The 21,779-nt window shown below is 41.1% G+C and overlaps 1 protein-coding gene across 1 annotated transcript in view; it reads right to left on the bottom strand.

Moving 5' to 3' along the window:
- The window catches only part of LOC129718759 (chaoptin), a 160,547-nt gene that overhangs the window by 115,855 nt on the left and 22,913 nt on the right, over positions 1 to 21,779 (bottom strand). The window lies entirely within an intron of this gene.

Consider the following 21,779-nt stretch of genomic DNA (forward strand, 5'->3'; position numbering starts at 1 on the left):
GAATTTTGACCCGACTATGACTGAATTTAAATTTCATTATAAGAAATGTCATCCATCACTTTAAGGTGGGTTACTCCATGCAAAAAATTATCCAAATCCAATCATTTGTTGTGATTTTCACAATATGATACGTTTTCAGTGCAAAAATTTTTTTAAAATAATTATGATCAGGTTTGATGTTCTAAGTGTTCCACTGTGCGTTCGTACGATTTGCATCAGTCATATTCTTTGGGTCTTATTTTTGGGTGAACCGAAGCGATTAGCTTTCTTCAGCCAACAGTGCTGCGTAGTTGTAGTTTTTAAAAATAAATAGAGTCTAGCAGTGATGAACTGCCGCGCGTTGAAAACAAAGATGAAGGATGTTGTGGAGGAAAAGGCTGCTGCCACAGGGGCAATAAAATATAGGTCCCTTATCGATGCTTTCAGTTTTGTTAAATTCATTTTGAATTTCAGAAACCTATGATTAGTTGACTTCAAGAAACATAAAAATAAAAACATACATTGAAAGAATGTCAATTTTTCCTCTTCAAACATCTCGAACAATACGTGCAAACATCTAAACTAATTCCTTTAACTATATTCCGCAAAGTTTATTCTGTCAAGAATACATCCCTTCTCAGGTGTATCGAACGCCCTATTCGATGAACAGAGAATTCGCTTGCCCACCCTAGGCGGCGACGTTTGTTTGGGTCTTGTACGAATCTATCTTTACCTAAACCAACGGTGTTTTTTTACCTTTGTAAACGTCATTGGTCTTTCCCGACGCTTTGTTCGCTTCGTTAGATTCGTTCGCTTCAGCTGTAAGTCGAATTGATGGTGAGTAACTTTTTTTCGGGTGGCCGAATGTGGTAACTCAGTGAGATACAATAGCAGGAGAAGAAGTAAAGGATATAATACACCCAAACAGTTCATTAAGCACTGTTATTCGCACTTGATTATGCGATAGGCTGCAGCTCTAGTACCAAGTCACTAGTGAGCAGCGACGATGATTGTGATAATCAGCAACTTTGGTGGACGGGACTGCCGCTTCCTGACATGTATATCCATGTTCTCCAGATACTTTTTCACTGTTTTACCGCATGCTCCAACCTCCCGGCCAAGTGCACGCAGCGATTTAGCCACTTTTCTCTCGGTCTTCCTCTTCAGCATCTTTTGAAGCTTCTTGTCGCTCAGGGTCGTTGGCCGTCCGGAACCGGGCTTTCTTCCGATGCTCTGATCATTGTCCAATAGTTTCAAAATGTTGTATATGCCGGATCGGGTACACCCGGCGTCCACAATGTGCCGCACGATGTTCGTTTTTGTCGCAGCGGAGTACCGTTATTTGAACGCGCACACTTCTGAATGGAATAGCTTCACTTTTTTCGCCATCACAGTTAGAGTTTGACTGATAGAGCTGTTAATTTTTTTGCTAACTCATGGGTTATTATGATTGATGATGCATTAGTACTTTCGTCAGTGCGATTAAAGGTAAACCCATGAAAAATAGGCAGTTTTTGTCAATTTTTTTACCGCAGACGTTATTCCGAAAATACTCATGATGAGCTGTAGCTAACCATTTGAGACTGCTTTTCTGGAATCGTAAGTCGCCATCGGTATCATCTGAACTTTGAAAATACCAATTTTGCATGGTATTTGGCCATTTTAGGCTGTTAATGAGACACCGTAAATCGCAATCTGAATAATGGTATCTGGAGTCATATTGGTCATATTGGCTATTTTAAATTCTACACGCAAAAGTTGGATTGTGCGAAACCAGTACAAAATTATGCGTTTTTAGCGCAATTGTTGATGTAATTTGGAACCAGTACAATGATTACGTGTTGGGCATAACGCAATTAATGCTCTAGTGTTTCTCCAATGTATTTGGCAGCTCCAAACTACTACACCTAAAAAGTTTCAACTGGTATCAAGCAGCATTGCAAAGCGAGCGAGAAGCAAAACCATTCTCCTCCTTTCTGCTTGAGGACGAGACATATGCTACGCTTTTCAAGTCTTTTGCACACACGCTTTCGAGATACTTTTTCTTCTTCATGCATTCCTCTGAATAGCAGCAAGCACGCACCGACAGTATGAGTGAGACTAACAACACTGGTATAAAGTATGTACAGCACGGGTGTCTCGCTCATTTCGTGAAGCAACGAGATATCGCCTTGCGCGTCGCAATCCGAACCGAAAGAGCAACCTGCAAATTGTATATGACGTGTCTAATCCTGTCGCACATACAGGGAAATTCTACGAGCGAGAGAGAAATTTCTCTCGTCGCTTGAGAAAAAAGCGTGTGCACAGAATGACAAATAATAATTATTCACAATTTACAAGTGTTGCCATAAAGAATCCGCAACGCTTTTGTGGCTTTGTGGAATGGAGGGTTTTGCTAGTTTTGCGGTGAAGCTAGCGTTGATCACAAAATGTTGTGAACAGAATTTTTTTTCATTTTTTTTTGCAAATCATTCAATGGTACTTTTTAATGACCAAATCCATCGAGATAAATCGATCGAGTTTTATAGCTATTTAAATCTAGTGAGTTCACAAGTTGTTGTTTGCTGCTTACACTGCTCCATGAGTAGTAGTCACTAATACACTCGATGTCAGAAATAAAATGTCGGTATATACAAGACTTCAACTTCTGCGTGTACGAGGTTCAATGTGGGCACCATAGTACAGCAGCAGTTTTCAAATGAGGACGAACTAGTGCACAATATAAAACCTTAAAACAGTGGAGATCGGAAAAGTCCTTAGTTATTTTCGAGATGAATTCCAGTTGACGACCGCCGAAAGATGAAGGTCAAACGGCATTTTTGCATCTAGCAGGGTACCGAGGTCTTTTACCTGCTCTACTCTCCTGAGTGTCATCAATTATGTACACAAACGTAATAGGCTTGGGGATGCGATGAAATTATTTCACTAATTACTACAAATTTGTCAACACTAAGACTCAGCTTATTCCTATGACACCAATTGGCAAAAATATAAAGCAATGGTGTCAGATGTTCACAATCTTCACCAGTACGCTCAACGAAATAAAGTTTTAAGTCGTCCGCTTGCAATTATCCTGGAGTAAAAGGGTGGCATCACTGGAGAATAATATGAAGAGTAGTGGACCCACGTTGCTTCCTTGAGGAATTCCTGACGCGTTAGATAAAGATTTCGAAGTACAAGGATCAATTTAAACTTGAAGTACTCTATCCGAAAGGTGAGTTTTTAACCTCGAAACTATCTTACTTGAAGCTCCAAGTCGAGAGAGTTTACAGAAAATAAAATATACTATATCAGAAAAACGGTTTACCTAATTGAATTAGTGTCTTTGGCAAAGTTAATGTTCGCCTGGCAACAGCAAACATACGGAAGTTTAAACTGGGCTGTTTTACCGTTTGTTGACAGTTATACAGTTGACTATACTACGTTCATCTGTATACTTATCGCACTACTCGCATTCCTTCATTCTATCACTTACGCTGCGCCGCTTGGTTGTGGCATTTGTCCTTCCCATGGATATTTCAGACAATCACGAGAGGCAGTTTTGGTCATCGTCACATCGCTATTCCGTTCAATCGAATTTGCAAGTTACAATGTCTGGTCGTGACGAAGGAGGTAATGTCAAGAGAAATACAAAGTTTCGGTTATCTCGTGCTAGGCTTCAATTCCCGGTAGCTCAAAGTTATCGCCTGTTGCGTAACGGAAATTAAGCGCGTTGGTGCTGAACTATCTGGCTCATGTAATGGAGTACTATGCTGCATGTTAGAATTGGCGGGGAATAATTCTCGTTCCAGTTGCAGTTGACAAACCGCAATGACGAAGAATTGAACAATCCGGTTAGCGAATTGAAAGTTCAAGCTGTTTTGCTTTCGATGAAAACGAGAAAGAAGGCTTAATCCGATCAAATTCTATCTTTGTAAAAAGCAAAACCAAACGTCCTTTTGAGAATGAAAACATATTTTCAGTTGAATCATTAAAAATGAGTTTTCGCCTTGAATTAAAACTTAAAATTTTACGTAACGTTTTATCGAGCAGAATTCATTTCCACCGACACTGTTTTGTTTTGACCTTTTTCAAGAAATACATTGACATACGCAGGCTGTTCTATTTATATGTTAATTTTGCGGTTGTGTCTTATGAACGATTTTTTTTTTTCAACTATAGATCATTGATAACGATGATACAATTGCAAAAAGACTTAAAAATGAAATATTAGCAAGTTATACTACAGAAAAACACTACATTAACTAGTAAATATCGGTGATCCAATGGGAAATTATTAGATTTTTTCTGGAATTTTTCGAATACCTTTAATTTTTAAAATTTTCACTTTGAAGTTTAAGGTAAAACCTATATCGACCGAAGTATACATTCTTGTTCTAAAAATTATTAAATTATCTACAACTATGTTTTTAATATCACTAGTTCAATATTGAATACGTCCTTTATAGATTCAGCCAAATCAAAAAGAGACCTAATCGATTTTTTGTCGTTTGCTATAAAACTCTTCATATATTATGTTTATGCCAGCCGAGAAAGGAAAAAAATTAATTCTAGCACTATAAACACTCAAACGTAAACCACATCAGATCCTAAAGTTTTCATTTCACATAGCTCTCAAAATATAATCGATTATTATTATTCGTCGAACCGGGGAAATATCGCAGAAAATAGAAACACTGTGCGTCACTGTGCGCCAACATTCCCCGGCCGTCCTCCTCTGTACCGCTCGCGTCCCGGACTAAACTGCACCCCGAAGAAATCGACTAAGTGGCGACAAGCTCTCCAGCGAAACGCCAGCATTCGAGAACGTCCCACAAAGAAAAACCGTCGGTTAATTATAATAGCAGTGCGATTTTTCGCTGATTCCGCAGCTTCAAGTGCAGCACCCACAAAGTCCGACGACGGAACAAACGATCTCCAAGCATATACACACAAGTGCCCTTCTCCCCTCTCGAGGGAGGACCGCCGCGTCACGGATGAATAGAGCCAGCAGCCGGGACTGCTGCAGCCAAACTGAATCGAACGTGTTGAAAAGCGCGCTTCCAAAGTGAGATAACACATGTTTTTTGTTTGCGCGTTCTGCACCCTGCACGGAGATGGTTCTACGGAACCGATCCGAACGAAGTTTGGACAGCAGCTGTAGAGCAATCGTTGTTGTTTTATGCACGCCACACCGTCGTCAGCAGCACGCATAAGATATCGAACGAGAACGTTGCAAAGGCTGTCCCCTGTTCACACTTCGGACGACGACGCAAACGAAGAACAAATGCAACGTGGGATGCCGCTTCCAGCCCGCATCGAAACGCCGTGGACCATCGAATGAAAAAAAAAAAAAAGATTGTCTCTGGCCAGCCTGAAGTTTGCTAAACCTGTGTCATTACGATACCATTATGGAATCAAGGTGAGCAAATTTTCAGGTGTGTCGGAGAACAATCACGTGCAACAAGTTGCGGCCACTACACAAGCTGACAGCTGCGATCGAGGCTCGGTTTCCTGCCTCATTGTGTTAGATAACTACGCAATCGCGACAGGGGGAAGTCCGTTCGACCGGAGACCACAAAAATAATTCCACGCAGTGTTCCATGGCATGAATAGGCTACAGTCAGTGCGAGTGTAAATAAAATGCGATGGCCAGGTGGGTTCGCGGGTGATTAAACAGTGACCGATATTAACAAAGACAGAATTCTGGCACAGTTTGTTCAGAGTGCTTGTAGACTATGAGTAATTTGTTTGAAGAGCACTCTCCGAATACAACTTTTTCAGTAAAATAAATAAAGATGATGTATTTATTGCTCGTCTAGAAGTTTAAGCTTTCTTTATGCATGTCTCACAACGCTCGGCTCCAATAAACTAAAAATAGCATCAATATAAACCCGCTTCTCTCCATTATATCATCGTCCCATGCACCTCAAATGGCAAACCCACAACTCCACTTCCTCCCCACACCCAGTAACTTATTGAACCCTTAACAATCAACATTCCCACCACACATCGAACTGTATCATAACGTTGAACAGTGTCACTGCCATGTAGAATTAAGTCTATGCTGCCCGGCTCCTCACCACCAACTCCATTCCCACTGTGTATGCACTCCGGCAAACGGTTTTTATCTTTGTTGTCCAAAAAGTTAACCTCCTTCTCCTCTTCTAAGATCTCATCAAGTCAGACAATGATATCCAATGATGATAATCTGGAAAACAAATAGTCGTTCTTTTTTATTGTTCTATAATGTCGCGCCGCCCTTTCCCCGCCGTTCTGCGTTCGATCTCGTATTCAGTAACTGGCTGGCTGTAACTCTTTGTCTGTCGTTGTTCTTTATTTTTGCTTCACTACGTATTTCGATTTTTTTTGTGAGCCGCTAGAGATACAGACCCTTTCAAATCTTACACGATTTGAACGATTACTTGAAACACAATTGAACACAACGGTAATTGTTTCCAACTTCCAACTGTAGACTGACGTGACTGAATGCCTTGATCGAGTAGTTTTCGAAAAAAATTCAGGTGTAACGTTAGCAGGAGAGTAGCTGGAAGATGCTATCAATTTTTACTTTGTAAGGATATGTGAGGAAAAATTGGTTCATTTTTTTAACAAAGACATACGAAAATAAAATAGACTCAAAAACTGGTAACTGTGTGAATTGCAACGCACTGAAATCGAAAATTACTAGGCGCCTGCTTTACAACAGAATTGAAACCCCATAGTTTAAAATAACTTTGCAGAACGATTTTTTTAATATATATACCTCATTACTTTATTTAAAATTTTGTTACATGTGAATCATCAATTAGTACCCTAAATTAGGTACATTTAGATTTTCTATGGGGGTATCGTTTATAAACATTATATGTCGATTAAGACTCCGTTTCCTACATATTAAACTTTTGCAATTAAATGACTATTACTTATACATGTCTTGATAATTGAAAAAAAAATATTATCTTGAACGATTGTTGACAAGTCAGCAAAGAAAACTTATTTTAGAGTATTTTTGGCCTAACTTTTGGGAAAACAGTATGACTTTTTATGTTCACTTCAAAGTCTAAGATAAAAGCCTATGAAGTCTGGTGTTATTGTAGTGGGGTGATTCAGTTTTATAGCCGAACACATCTCGGTTTCCCATCAGGAGAAAACACCCGAAGTTTTCTGCTTTTCATGTCTTTTGCTGATTCCATTGTATTCATAACTAAAATTTTGTCGCTTTTCGAGTTTCTGCTTTTTTATAATTCCCCAACTCTATATACCACCACTTTGTACGATTTGGTCAAACATGCCATTCATAATCTGGTACTTTGTGGTTCATCTTTCTAATCCTCCACTGGCATTTCATGTCCTTTTTGTTGTAGTTCGTCGGTTGCTTCTTGCTTTTGACTTTCATGTCCTTTGCTTGTAACTTCCTTGATTATGTCTTCTGTTCCGCTCTGTTCATGCTCTCTTTGCTCATGGTCCAAAAAAAGAAAAAAGTAGAACTGAATTTTGAAGCGCCTTTCACCTACATCCTAGCTTAATGGTATCTTCGGAACATTTGTTTGTTTGATATGAATGACTCACATAACCTCAAATTGTCAAAAGCTATGAAAAAAAGTGAACTTTAAAATAATAATCAAGTACGGCGAGCATAAGTTACAGTAGGTTTTCATATATAAAAAATACAAACTTTTTCTGTTGAAAGATAAAGGAATGGTTGATTTGGCAAAGTTTTAGAGCATGCAAAAAACATTAGACTTTGTTGAATAAACAAAACTACCTAGTTACCGGCTATTTTATATGAAAGTTACTAAAAATCACTTAAAAAGTGTCTTCGGAACAATTATTTATATGAATGACCCGCATAATCGCAAATTATCAAAAAGAATGCAAAGTTTACTATATCAAAAATAAAAAAATTAACTTTTTGTGTTAAGAGATAGAAGAATAATTTGTTCAGCAAAGTTGTAGAAGATCAAAAAATATGAAACTTTGCTGAACAAATGAAAATCCTATCTGCTTTCGGTACAAAGTTATGAAGTATATTACATGGAACTTACTTAAAAGTTAGTTTTGACGTAGGACTACGTCTTTGACTTCTATACAAGATTACATTTTGTGAAATTGAAAATAAAACTGGCAAATTTTGCGTCAGATTTCAAACGATTATAGCAAACGAACGACTTAATGCATATTAGTCATTTATATGTCGGTGGATAGATAAAATGTGTAACAATTGTTTGATATAATGTTTACCATTGCTGCTTAACTGCTTAATGGTGAAAAAAGGTGAAAAGTTCCAAGGTCAAGCTTTCCCATACATTCCCCTTGCTTCCCGAGCACGGATAACAATAACATGGACGGAATAAATTCCTTTGCCTACATATTATGACTCAACAAAGTGATTTGGTTTGTTTGTTTTTCTCTAAGCTGCGTGGCCACGCCCTAATGGCAAAAAACTACGTTGGACTCGATACAAAAGACTGCGTGTAGAAAATTCAGCTTCAGTCTAGTTTGTCACACAATAGCGAGTGGAGTATAGCTGTTAGAGGTACGCTACATTGAGAAACGAGAGCTGCATACGAGTCATCTTCCAGGCACTGCGGAACATGTTACCTTTATTTTGCATACGGCAGCAACAGTTACCATCGAACGCTGCAGAATATTTAGCTGGCACAGCTACTTGTTCTAAAGAAGCATTTGGGCATACAAAACACACGTTTTTGTTAAAGACCATACATCTCCAGGACTTTACCTTACAAAGTTATAGCACATTTCAGCATATTTCTTCGATAACTTTAACAACGTTTAGAATAAAGATTAGGTGGATTGGGACAGATGGAACTTATAACTGTTTTGAGCACTCGAAGTAAACTTAGAGAAAAAGTATTAACATCATGATTTTACTTGCCCCTTTTTACTTTATACGTTCTCAAAGTTATCGAAAAAATAAGCTAAAACATGCTATAACTTTGTAAGGAAAAGTCCTGGAGATGTGTTGTCTGCAACAAAAACGTGTGTTTTGTATGCCCAAATGCTTCTTTAGAACAACGTTTTCTTGTAAAATATAGCTAACAAAAGTTAAGTTAAAAAAACTAACTTGTAAGTAACTTTTACAAAAATACTCTGTAACTCTGTACCCAATGAAGATAGAAATTTTGTCTCTTCAGCAAAGATTCATATTTTTGCACGTTCTAAAACTTTTCCGAATTAATCATTCCTCTATCTCTCAACACAAAAAAGTTTGTTTTTTTTTTATAAAAGAAAACCTACTATAACATATGCTCGCCGTACTCTAATATGGGTGGATTGGGACAAATGGAACCTAAAGGAGTTCATAGTACTTTAGCCCAACTTCGAGGAAAAGTATTGACATCATGATTCCACTTGCCCTTTTTCAACCTATAAGTTCTTGAAGTTATCGATAAAATAAGCTGAAATATGATATAACTTTGTTAGGAAATCATCATCAGCAAAGCAAACGAATTGACTAGATTTGTTGACCCCGCGTGTTGATGTCCGCTCGATTCATTACTCCCTGTAGCGTAATGTTGAATAGTAGGCAGGAGAGACCATCACCCTGTCGAAGCCCCCTGTGGGATTCAAATGGACCCGACAATCCACCTGAAATCCCCCATTGCGTCCCATCCACCGTAGCCTTCATCAGTCTAATCTGCTTACCCGGAAAGCCGTTTTCGTTCATGACTTTCCATAGCTCTTTTCGGTCGATAGTGTCATACGCGGCTTTAAAGTCGATGAATAGGTAGTGCGTGGGGGTTCTGTATTCACGGCATTTCTGGAGGATCTGCCGTATGGTAAAGATTTGGTCCGTCGTAGACCGTCCTTCCACGAAACCGGCCTGATAACTTCCCACAAATCTGTAGGCTAGGGGTGAGAGGCGGCGGAAAATGTTTTGGGAAAGCACTTTACAGGCAGATAGTTCCCACAGTCCAATTTGTCGCCTTTCTTCTAGATAGGGATGATAACCCCATCCTTCCACTCCTCCGGTAACTGTTCTGTATCCCAAATTCTTGCAATCAGCTAAGCTTCTCCGGGCTCATCTCAATCAGCTCTGCTCCGACGCCATCCTTCCCAGCCGATTTATTGTTTTTCAGCTGCTTGATGACATCCTTAACTTCGCCTATCGTTGGAGCTGGCACGTCTCTTACGTTTGTCGTACCGACAGGATCACTTTCTCCGCCACCATGGTCCTCTGCCTGTGCACCATTCAGGTGTTCGTCGAGGTACTGCTTCCACCTTTCGGTGACCTCACAATCGTCCGCCACTTTATGCCGGCAAATTGCGGCTCGCGGCACAAAGCCTCTGCGGGATGCGTGAAGTTTCTGGTAGAACTTTCGCGTTTCCTGAAAATGATGCAGCTGTTCCAGCTCTGCAAACTCATCCTCCTCCAGGCGGAGCTTCTTCTCACGGAAGATTTTGGTTCGCTGCAACTTCTTCTGTCGGTGTCTTTCCACATTCTGATGAGTGACACTGCGCATCTTAGCCGCCCGCACAGCATTCTCCTCATCCATCACCCTCCTACATTCGTCGTCGAACCACTCTTTCCGTTGGGTTCGTCCCACATGCCCGATGACGTTCTCCGTTACACTGTTGATGGCTGACTTAATTGTGTTCTAACAGTCCTCGAGAGGACCTTCCTCTAGCTGGTCCTCTTCCGGCAGCGCAGCTTCGAGCAAGTGCGCGTAGTTTTCGGCGACGTTAGGTTGCTTCAGTCGCGCGAGATCTAACCGGAGCGGGCGTCGGTACTGAATATTGTTAACACCGGAGAGTTTTGGGCGCATCTTAACCACCACCAGGTAGTGGTCCGACTCGACGTTAGCGCTCCTATAGGATTTGACGTCGATGATGTCTGAGAAGTGCCGACAATCAATCAGAACGTGGTCGATTTGCGTTTCCGTCTGATTTGGTGTACTTGTGTAGGAGGTTGTGCTGGAAGCAGGTACTACGCACGGCCATGTTCTTGGAGACGGCAAAGTCGATGAGTCTTAGGCCCATCTCGTTGGTTCGCTGGTGCGCGCTGATCCCTCCAATCACCGGTTTGTATTCCTCCTCCTGGCCGACCTGAGCGTTGAAATCCCCGATGACGATCTTTATATCATGTTTTGGGCAGTGGTCGTACTCACGCTCCAACTGCACCTAAAATTCATCCTTGTCGTCTTTGGTACTTCCGAGGTGAGGGCTGTGCACGTTTATGATGCTGATGTTGGTTCTCAACCTGCATATTCGAGGGCTAATTGGCCACCACCCAACTACCCGTTTCCGCATCTCGCCAATCACTATAAAAGCTGTTCCCAGCTTATGTATGTTGCCGCAGCTCGATAGATGACATGACCATCCCGGAACGTACGTACCATTGAGCCCTTCCAGTACACCTCCGGCAGCGTTACGACGTCGAACCTGCGGGATTTCAATACTTCGGAGAGCACTCGAGTGCTCCCTTGGAAACTGAGAGATCGGCAGTTTCACGTCCCGAGTTTCCAATCGTTAGTCCGTTTTTGTCGCATAGGTCGGTGCCGAATGTTCCAGAACAAATTTATTTGTTCCTCGTTTATTACTTGTGAGTGTTTTACAGTGGCGGCTTGTAAGGCCTGCGCACCAACCCCCAGTCTCGCCGGAGGACCATCGTGCGCAACACTGTTTAGAGTCTCACGTTGGAAAGATGACAGTAATCGGCCGCCCCTAACCTGGAGTACGTTGAATTACTCGGAATTACTCGGAAGCGATACTGTGAGCGGTAAGATATCGAAGACGTGCAGGTAGTCGCCACTAGGAGACAAACGCAAAAAAACAGCCTCTGGGGCTGTGGCAATAAGTTGTAGCTTCTTAGAAAAACAGCCTCCAGTCGACCCCAACCACCAATTTGTAGTTTCCCCAATTATGCCCCAGGGCCCGAATACAGGAGTAGTAAAAAGACGAGGTTGGAGATGGACAATAAGGCATTGGCAGTTATTGTGACGAATTACGAGTGTTTAAGAGATCAGCACCATAAAACGTTAGCCGATCCTGAGGTGGTACAGAGGGGTGTTTCAGCATTGTTGATTCTACCGGTTCGCTAGTTACATACGTGTCTTCAAAAATCCTAATATTAATAAAGTCAAATTGGTTCAACGAGAATGGGAAGTTTTAAATTTTCGAACCCGTTTTGCTCCAAACTATGAAATATGAGTTGTACACTTTTTGAACGAAAACGACGATATGCCGATTTTGTGTCAGTTACGCTCTTTTTTACAAAGCGGTAACTCACCCCTTATTTCAAGCTTTTTGATAGCTGATTATGTTAATCGGACACCTTGAGCGAGAGTCATGTCAAAGCTTTACAGTCCTTTTACCAAGCGCAAAGACGCGTGCGAAACTGCAATAAAGCTCCCAACAACTAGTTGCCACCATATGCTCTGCTCTGCTATGCGTAACCCATCTACAAGCAGCGAGAGTAATCAAGAAATCAACTTGCCGCAGTTCACACACAGACTGACTAACGCAGAGTACGCACACGAGTGAATGGCCGTTGTATTTTTCACATAAATTGAATTGAACTGCCGGGTGGTCCACTATAGGAAGAGGTCCACAATAGGTTAATTTACTCTAGATCTAGACTTGCGAACTGATCGGAAGAGTCAGTGCTTTGACAGAACGCAATCTTTTGGTCACTGTCAGAAGAACTGGTTCTTCCGATGTACTGGCTCTTTTCAAAAGGCGTCGTACACAAATTAAGTAACGCATGAAGGGGGGAGGGGGGTTGAGTCAGCGTTACTTATTGTTATGTAGGGTGGAGGGGGGGGGGGGGGTAGTAGAGACAGTTACGTAACTGTGATGTTTGCTCAAAATTGAAAATTCCGGAGGGGGTCAGGCTGATCAGCGTTACATAATTTTAGGGGGGGGGAGTCATGTCGAACGTTACATAGGGGGAGGAGGGGGTCTAAAATCTAGATTTTTAGCGTTACGTTATTTGTGTACGACGCCAAAGCTCGCAGAAGAACTAACTTTTCTGATCAGCTCGCGAGCGGATTGTCTGTATTTAGATAGATTTAGGAAATCAGTGAACCAGTTCTTTCGCTCTTTTTGTTCCCCTTTTGTCATCCATTCGTGTGCGTAATCGGCGTTAAACAGCCTGTGTGGCAAGTTAATTTTTTGTTTTCTCAAGCGGCTGGTGGATGCGTTATGCATAGCAGAGCAGACGGTCGGTGGCAGCTGGTTGCTGAAAGCTTTATTGCAGTTTCGCACGGTAGAAGGGGTGTTTGATAATCTATACTGATAAAAAAGAACGAAAAGAGCTAGTGAACTGTTAAAAAGAACAAGTTCACCTTAGTGAGCGGAACCACTTTGATCCGATCACTGTAGTGAACCATTTCTCCCAACTCTAAAGGGGATGGTTGATTTCAAGCTTTCTTGGTTAATTAGGTATAATACTCTATCGAACGTGTTAGGGGAGTAAGCATTAAGCGTCCTATCAGAGGTCGAAACCAGCATTTCAACAAGGCCTAATAATGTTCAATAGTACAATAGTAAAATAGTTTGAATAATCAAATTACAATTTTCTGCAAAGTAACTAGGTTCAAACATTTGGCAGTAGACAATTCTCGTGACGCTCTCGATGTTGTCGGTTTATCAATTTTTACCTCTATCCCAGAATGTTGCCGTAAGACGTAATTCTACGTCAAAAACTCAAGAAAAACGTGCAATCGTGCAATCGACCGCATAATAAAATTTAGCGAGCTAGTTATGGTCGTAGGCATCTCAAAGGAACGCGTTGGTCAGAACATTCATAAATGTTTACACATGAAGAAGCTGTGCGCGCGATAGGTGCCGCGTTTCTCAACAATTGATTTGAAAGTGTCCAGCTTTCGACGGAAAATTTGGCATTGTTTTCTCAATAGAAAAAAATTTTGCGGCAATTCGGAACAATAGACGAAGCATGGATCCACCACTTCACTCTTGTTCTGGTGCTAGAGATGTTGGTTCATAAAGCATAACCACCTTCACCCTGTTTATGACGCTTTACATACTTTGGACTTATTGTGATGCAGTTAAACTAACGACAGCAACACTGTAATACAATAGAATTTCAATCAGAAACAAAATGCGATAAGCGATTAGGAAAATCATTACTTGTCAAAAAAATACAAATTTTCAATAGAACTATGGTTCGCAATCTAGGTTAGTTAATTCATTACCAACAAATTACATCAATTGATGAATAAACAACAAAAAAACGCGAAATAACTCAGCCAAATTAAACCGCCGATGGTTAAATGCTGTATTGAAAAGTGACAATGTCGGTCATTTGCAAAACCTCGATTGGTTGCGGACAAAAACCGTGTATCATGGCTGCTAAATACAGAGTGGGCTATGAAACGACTCCCACTCGGTTACATTCGCTCAGAAAATAATCATTCAATGGTAGGTATGTCCACCGAGAGACAATGCAATTATACCATTGTTGACAACGATAGCATTTATTCGTTAACAGGAAGTTGAGGTTATGCAATACAACTTATTGTGCCAGAAGAGCGGTACGTGCAGCCCGCGTGCGACTGATGTCTGTACGATTCACAGTACACCGAATACGCTTCGAATTTGTTTATAATAAGTGGTTTAAATTTGGATGAATTGGATTTAGATTATAATAATACGTCAGCAGCGCTCATTCACTGGCGGTGGAGGAAGGCAAGTGTACCCATGGTGGTTATCACTATCAACATATACGAGAAGCAATCAAACGGCTACCGCACAAAGAAGAGAATGTACTACTTATCCTTTCTTCTTTTTCTTGCATTTACCCCCATCAACCCTAGTCCCTACGTAACACCCTGACTGACACACCAGTAGTCGTTGGCCCTCGCAATCAGCCCTTGGAATCGTCTATCGTCGGTTATCCTATGTATAAATCGCATCGCCGGAATAACCCACTTCTACAGAGTAACTACTCCCCGCATCCGCCGGGTTCGCAGTATGGTCGTATTATCGAGCGCAATGAGGCACACATATATCCCACTGGCTGAAAGAACTATAACGTCCTGTTGAAAACCAGCCAGGGGCCAGGATAAGGCAGCAGTACTAGCAGCAGCAGCAGCAACAACAAAGGAAAATCCCCATTACGATAATCACCATAAGACGATCTGCTACACGCTGCACTTGAATTAGGAGAAAAATCGCTGAACAAGTCATCACAATCATTTATCAAGACGGCCGCAGTCACCGGCTCGACATGCAAAATTGGTGTTATACCGGTAGTAAGGAAGAAGCATGAAAGTATGCATTACTGAAATGTTCAATTTCAGAACGCTTTTGCAATCAATATTCGCTTGTCTGTCTATGTAAACAAAGTTAGTTTGTTAGTGGAGCACACAACATACAGTTGTCTTTTTTAGCATTTCAATCAATGGTTCTGTTACTTGAAAAGAGGAACATACATTCTGTATGAACTACATTCAACGACTGTTACATACAAACTCCAAATCAAATCAGCTCGTCATAACCAGTTTTTTACGCATCATAATGGCAGACGCTGTAATGAACATATGTAATTGTTCTTTTGCCAACTCTGCTTACGTCAGTTTGTACCGACTGTCGCAGTTAGAGCGTTACTTTTCAGTGTTAAACGACGGTTGCAAGTTTTTACACATCCTTTGAAAATAATATGAACGTCCGTTCTCTGTGGTTAACTTACGTATCCTCTTTTTTGTTTTTTCTTTGAGAACTTTTTATTTAAAAATTGATAGCGCAAAAATCGGATTAAATTTATTATTCTTTAAAATCGATAAAAATAACTAAATCGACCGTAATCTGCTCAAGCATATCTATGAGCGTAGTGGAACATCTGATCGAAAACTGAGGTTGAAGGCATTAAGAACATTGAAGGCAAACCCAGTACTTTTGGACTACTACATTGCCAGAAAAACACATCTCTAACCAAGGTACTATTCGGAAAATCCGTATACGAGAAAGTTATCGTGATTTCCCGGCCTTCAAGCAAGTAAATAGATCGAAAGTTGTACAAGATTTCAACAAAGTACGAAGGATGCATGCCAAGGTATGACGAAACGTATGTACAGGAAGATGGAATTTGGAGCCTGAAATTCCACAAGGCCAGTGTATATGTCCCCAGTAAATTTGAGTTCTTTCTCGCTGATAGCAATTTGCAACTGTGGACAACCAATTATCCAAAGATTCTCGTCATACACAAGACAATGGACTTGAAAATGTATGTATAATGTAAATCAGGTTACGTTAACCAGACCCAAAATGTTGGATAAGACGAAAAATTTGTCAGCGGATTTAAGAAAAGATATATTTTACCCGCTCCTAGGTTGACTTTCTAAACGATCTCTTAAGCGAATGTGGTAAAAATGTAAGAAAATAAATTTCCTCTGAAACACTCTACTACTACGGCTTCATTCAGCTCCAATTTTTTGCCCGACAACAGTGAGTATCGTGAAAAGTCACAATAACGTAATTTAATTGTGACCGTGATGATTACCGGCTGGAAACTAAAATACAACTGAATGAATGTTCATCACAATTTCCACCCATCTTCCGACAGCCACTCTAGAACAAAAGAAAGCAAGCAGGCATTAAATGCGAGCGCCTCGTATGGCGACCGAGTAGGTAGGTAGAGTAGGTATAGGTATTTTTGCCTTTGTACGCTGTCACGTGCCAACAACGGGGCGCATTTCCGTAAGTATAGTATGTAGTGATACCCGCTCATGCAACACACCTAGTTCGCGGGCCGCATGTTGCTGTGCAACAATTCAGTCATTTATCATCAAACCACACCAAAACCATCCGACGGTGCAGTCTATAAGGCATTGGGGAGTAGGTGGACGGCAATCGTTGCATCTGGCTCTGCTTCCATACATAGTAGTAGCAGAGAGACCCATCCACAACAACCGGCCGGGACGTAGCGAGCGACCGCTAAACAATTCTTGCTTCATGTGATGTAATCAGTATTCATCATCTGAGTCACGTAGATCTGCTAGCGACGAAGCGAAACCCATTCCTAGCCCAACCTACGGGACGGCCCCGAATCCCTCCGGGAGTGTATTATGCCTTGATATGTTAAATTTTAACTGTACCGTCGTTTGCGTTCTGTATTCCAATCTACACGCAATGTGATGGCAGTTTGAAAATATGGTTTCGTTGTGTTGAAAAAGGGCGTCTGTCGACTACTAGGGGTTTACTACACCGAGTACTATGAGCTGTAATGTTTTACAATCGTAATCAATCGATATAAATTCAGTCGTTAATGAAATTATTGAATGCAAATATTGGTAATTGGTATTTACCAAAACTACGATCCCACCAATTATCAAGCGTCTGATCAATGTTGCGATTTTCCAGAGTCAGCTTTAAAATACAGATAAAAATGAGACAGTTCCGTATTGCAACCGGTTTAATTGCATACCCCTTGAAACGATAAACAACAGACTGTATTAGAAAAATCATTTCTCTTCATTTCATACTTGCCAAAATTGGCTCCATTGTAGGTTTATGCAATAGGAAGTGGCGAGCGGAGCTTAGTAGTTGCAGGGTTACAAACGGGCAGTCTTAGTTTCAAATCTAGGGGGAGTCAGTCCGTTTAGTTGTCAAACATAACATGGGTTCATACTCACGCTTCTCACCACTTAACCTTCCTCACGGTTGATTATACTATACCCCTGATGACTTCCTCTTGACAAAATAAGTCCCTCTTATTATTAAACTACCCACAGAAAACGTATAATGGCTCTCTCTCTCCAGAGAATTATGATTGTAGTACGATATTAGCAGAAGAAACGAGGTTGTTATAAGACTCTTTCCTTTTGACGAAAGTCCTTGTAATAAAACTGACCAGAGTAATATTATTCCTTTCCAGGAGAAGGTGATTTGATGCGAAATTGATAGGAGGAACGATGGCACCCCGTTGAGGGGGGGACCCTACTCTGAAAGATCAAAAAATAAAAAAATTTCGTAATTTTTTATTAGATGTTTGAAATAAAGAAGCCGTTTCAAAACCACGTGAATTTTTTTTTGGCTTGTAAAAATGAAATATCTAACTTGTTACATAGCCGTTTTTGAAAATTCCAAAAATTTACCAAAGTGGCGGCCAATTTAGAGAAAAAAAAATTTTTTTTTTCATGGAAAATCACTATTTATAAATTTATAAAACATTAGAAAAATTCAGATATCAAAAACGGCTATGTAACAAGTTAGAAAATCCATTTTTACATCCTAAAAATAAATTTCAGCCAAATCGGTTCAGTAGATGCTAAGAAAAACTTACCACCAGTTGAAAAAACATGGTTTCGTGAACAACTCTGTCAACAGCCTAATATGCACTTGAATATAGTCCACGATATGCAAAATACATCTTCAAACATACTTTATTCAATAGCCGAAATACCCGAACACTTCACCTTTCTCTAAAGATCCGAAAAAAGATCATGGAAATTTATTATTTTTCAACCTTCCAGAGTAGGTTCCCCCTTAATGTTTGAAAAGTTGAAAATTGCCGAGTATGCAATATCTTTTTGACGTTCCACGAGTGTCATTTTGTTAAACCTACGTTTAGCACGGATTACTATCTCGTAATAGGCAAGATTCGCGCTCGGCTGTCCAACGTATTTAAATTGGGAACGGTGAGGAAGATACGTCTGGACATCCAGAGGTTATCAGCGGAAGGAGTTGCTACAGAGTATACTCGGAAAGTTGATAGACGGATCGGTGAATCAGCTGGAGTGAGCCTGAACGAGCAGTGGCCGAAAAGAAGCTTCACCGCCGTAAGAAACGTGAGCACTACGATCGCGTCCTCGCGGTGGCGGAGAATTGCTTCACCAGGCACGACACGAGGAGCTTCTATAGAACGATCAACGGAATCAGGAACCGAACCATGCCAGTACCTGCCATGTGCATTGACAGGGAGGGGAACCTGATTATACCGATAAACCGCAGGGGGCCAGGCGTGAGAATCAACACTTTGAAGTGGTGTTGAACGGTGAGGAAGGTAGGAGAGTCGTCGAGGGGAACAGGAGAGTAATTGGGAAGGACGGAAAAGCTGTGAACCCACCAACACTGGACGAGGTGAAAAATGCTTGCAAAGAGCTAAAGAACCACAAAGCCGCTGGGAAGGACGGCTTACCGGCCGAGCTTCTCAAAGTCGGGAGCGAGCGGCTGTGTAGTGAAATTCGACAGATTATGCTAAGGGTGTGGTCTAAGGAACAACTACCTACGGACTGGCTGGAAGGACACATATGCCCTATCTACAGTAGTAATTATCGAGGCATAACCCTCCTCAATTCCGCTTACAAAATTCTCTCCCGTATCCTGTTCCAGCGACTGAGGCAGGAAGCCCCTGTTGGAGAATACCAATGCGGTTCTCAAGCGGGGTGATCTACAACGGACCAGATGTTTACCTTGAGACAGATCCTCGACAAGTTTTGAGAACACAACTTGCAGACACATGATCTGTTTTTTGACTTTAAGTAATTCAAGTTCTTAAAAACAAACGGAAAGCTCTGAAAAGTATGCTCCGAAATCGAACCGTAGAGAATGTCGCAGCCTACAAAGAACTTCTTCGGATCTTCAAAGTGTTGCACAGTAAAGTCTGTCAAGTTTACATCGATGGAATACAGAATGGAGTGAAGGAAAATCCTAAATCGTTCTGGAAATTTGTAAATAGCAGACGTAGAGCCAACGGAATGGCGGAGGTGATAAGGTATGGAAACCGATTTTCATACAACGGACAGGAAACCGCCGAACTTTTCGCTGAATATTTTAAAAATGTTCATCGATTTGACAACAACGAGGAAGTGTACAATCCAGTCGAACCTGCCACCGATCTGCTAGAGTTACGTTGTGAAAAAGTAAGACAAGCGCTCTCTGAGCTGGATTCTGGTAAGTCAACTGGACCGGACAGACTTCCAGCCAAGTTGGTTGAGGAAATAAAGGATGAACTCGTTGAACCTCTTTCTTTTTATTTCAACTTCTTGTTGTCATCCGGTCATTTTCCACCTCTTTGGAAAATCTCTCGTATAACCCCAAATCATAAAAAATGCTCTCGTTCAAACGCGGAGAACTACCGCTGTTCCCAAGTTATTCGAACGATTAGTCTACTCACATCTTTAGGAATTCGAGAACGCGTCTCAACATTTGTGACGAATCTTTGTGAATTCTCCTCTATGGTCACAGATGCACCACCTTTTATATTCAGTCAGGTGTCCTACAGGGTAGCCACCTGTGTCCATTGTTATTTGTAATGGTTATGAATGAATTGCCAATCTTCATGAAGCGAGCAATAGTACTGATTTACGCAGAGATGTGAAAATTGTCCTACCAATTAAAACCGCCGAAAATTGCAAATTGCTTCAAGAGGATCTAATAATTTTGAGAAGATTCGTTGATGAAAATGGACTTAGTATAAATGCGAGTAAATGCTCTGTCATAACGTACACCAGAAGAGTACGTCCGATATTGTTTAACTACATGTTAGGACCTTCCATTTTACAACGCATACAGAATGTTCGAGACCTGGGTGTGACAATGGATCAGTCTCTCCCATTCAACGATCATATTGATAGAGTAGTGAAGGAATCGATGCAACTCTTTGCACTCACACGACGATTTGGACGGCAATTTACGGACCCTCATGCAATTTTTGCAATCTATTGCAGTCTTGTAAAAACAAAACTGGATTTCACGAGTGTGGTTTGGCGACCAAAGTATGGCGTACAAAAACAACGACTTGAATCAGTTCAGCGTGAATTCGCTTTAAGACACCTTGGATGGAATGATGAACTAACAGAATACGAAAACCTTTGCTGTCTGGTAGATTTAAAAAATAATAAGTAGCAACATACTCAGTGGGCGGATTGAAAGTTCTTACCTGTTGGACCGACTCAATTTCAACGAAAGCCCGGTTTCTCTTCGTCGTCGAAGAGTCTTTGATCCTCCATTGAGAACGAGGAACTACACACAACACGAACCCACCAGCAGATTTATGAACGAGTTCAATGAGCTGCAGGACGTAATCTCTGTAAACATGACTCCAGTAGTAATTCGAAGAAGACTAAAATTATGTTAAAGAAATCAGCAATATACTTAAACGCAAACATGCATTGTTTCTAGATTCAAGAGGGGTAACGGTCTAACAGCCTATGTCCAATGAACAATTACAAGGCGGCGTACGATACAGTGAAACGCAACGAGCTGTGGCGAATTATGCTTAAACTGTTACTTGCGTCGCGATTTCACATCATGCGTCAGGACAGCGGGCGAATTATCGGACGCTTTTGATGGTTTGAAGCAAGGTAACGGGCTCTCGAACTTGCTATTCAACATAGCTTTAGAAGGTGCAATACGAAGGCCAGGTTTGCAGAAGACCGGCACCATCATCACAAAGTCTCACAGGCTTCTAGGCTTCGCAGACGACATTGATATAATTGGTGTTAACCGTGAAGCAGTTGAGAGGGCCTTCACGGCACTCAAAAAAGAAGCTGCGAGAATTGGACTAACCATTAACACTGGCAAAACGAAGTACATGGTGGCTGGCAGAGAGCGTAGTAGTTCTGCGGTGGAGATAGATGGGGATACTTTCGGAGTGACATGTGACAACGAGTTTAAGAGATCTGCAGATGCGGATGCGGATGCGGAAATGTGATTACGGATGCAGATGTAGATGCGGTTGTCATTTTTCATGCGGATGTTCCGCATTTGCGGATGCGGATATCCGTAGCATCTCTTGTGTTTTATTTTGCTTATGTCCTATGACCACGTCCCTCCCAGTGTATTCAAGCGAGCAGCAATTACACTAAGGAAAAATGTTCTACCATATTTTCTGA

The sequence above is a fragment of the Wyeomyia smithii genome, chromosome 1, assembly GCF_029784165.1.
Source record: "Wyeomyia smithii strain HCP4-BCI-WySm-NY-G18 chromosome 1, ASM2978416v1, whole genome shotgun sequence".
Taxonomy (NCBI): domain Eukaryota; kingdom Metazoa; phylum Arthropoda; class Insecta; order Diptera; family Culicidae; genus Wyeomyia; species Wyeomyia smithii.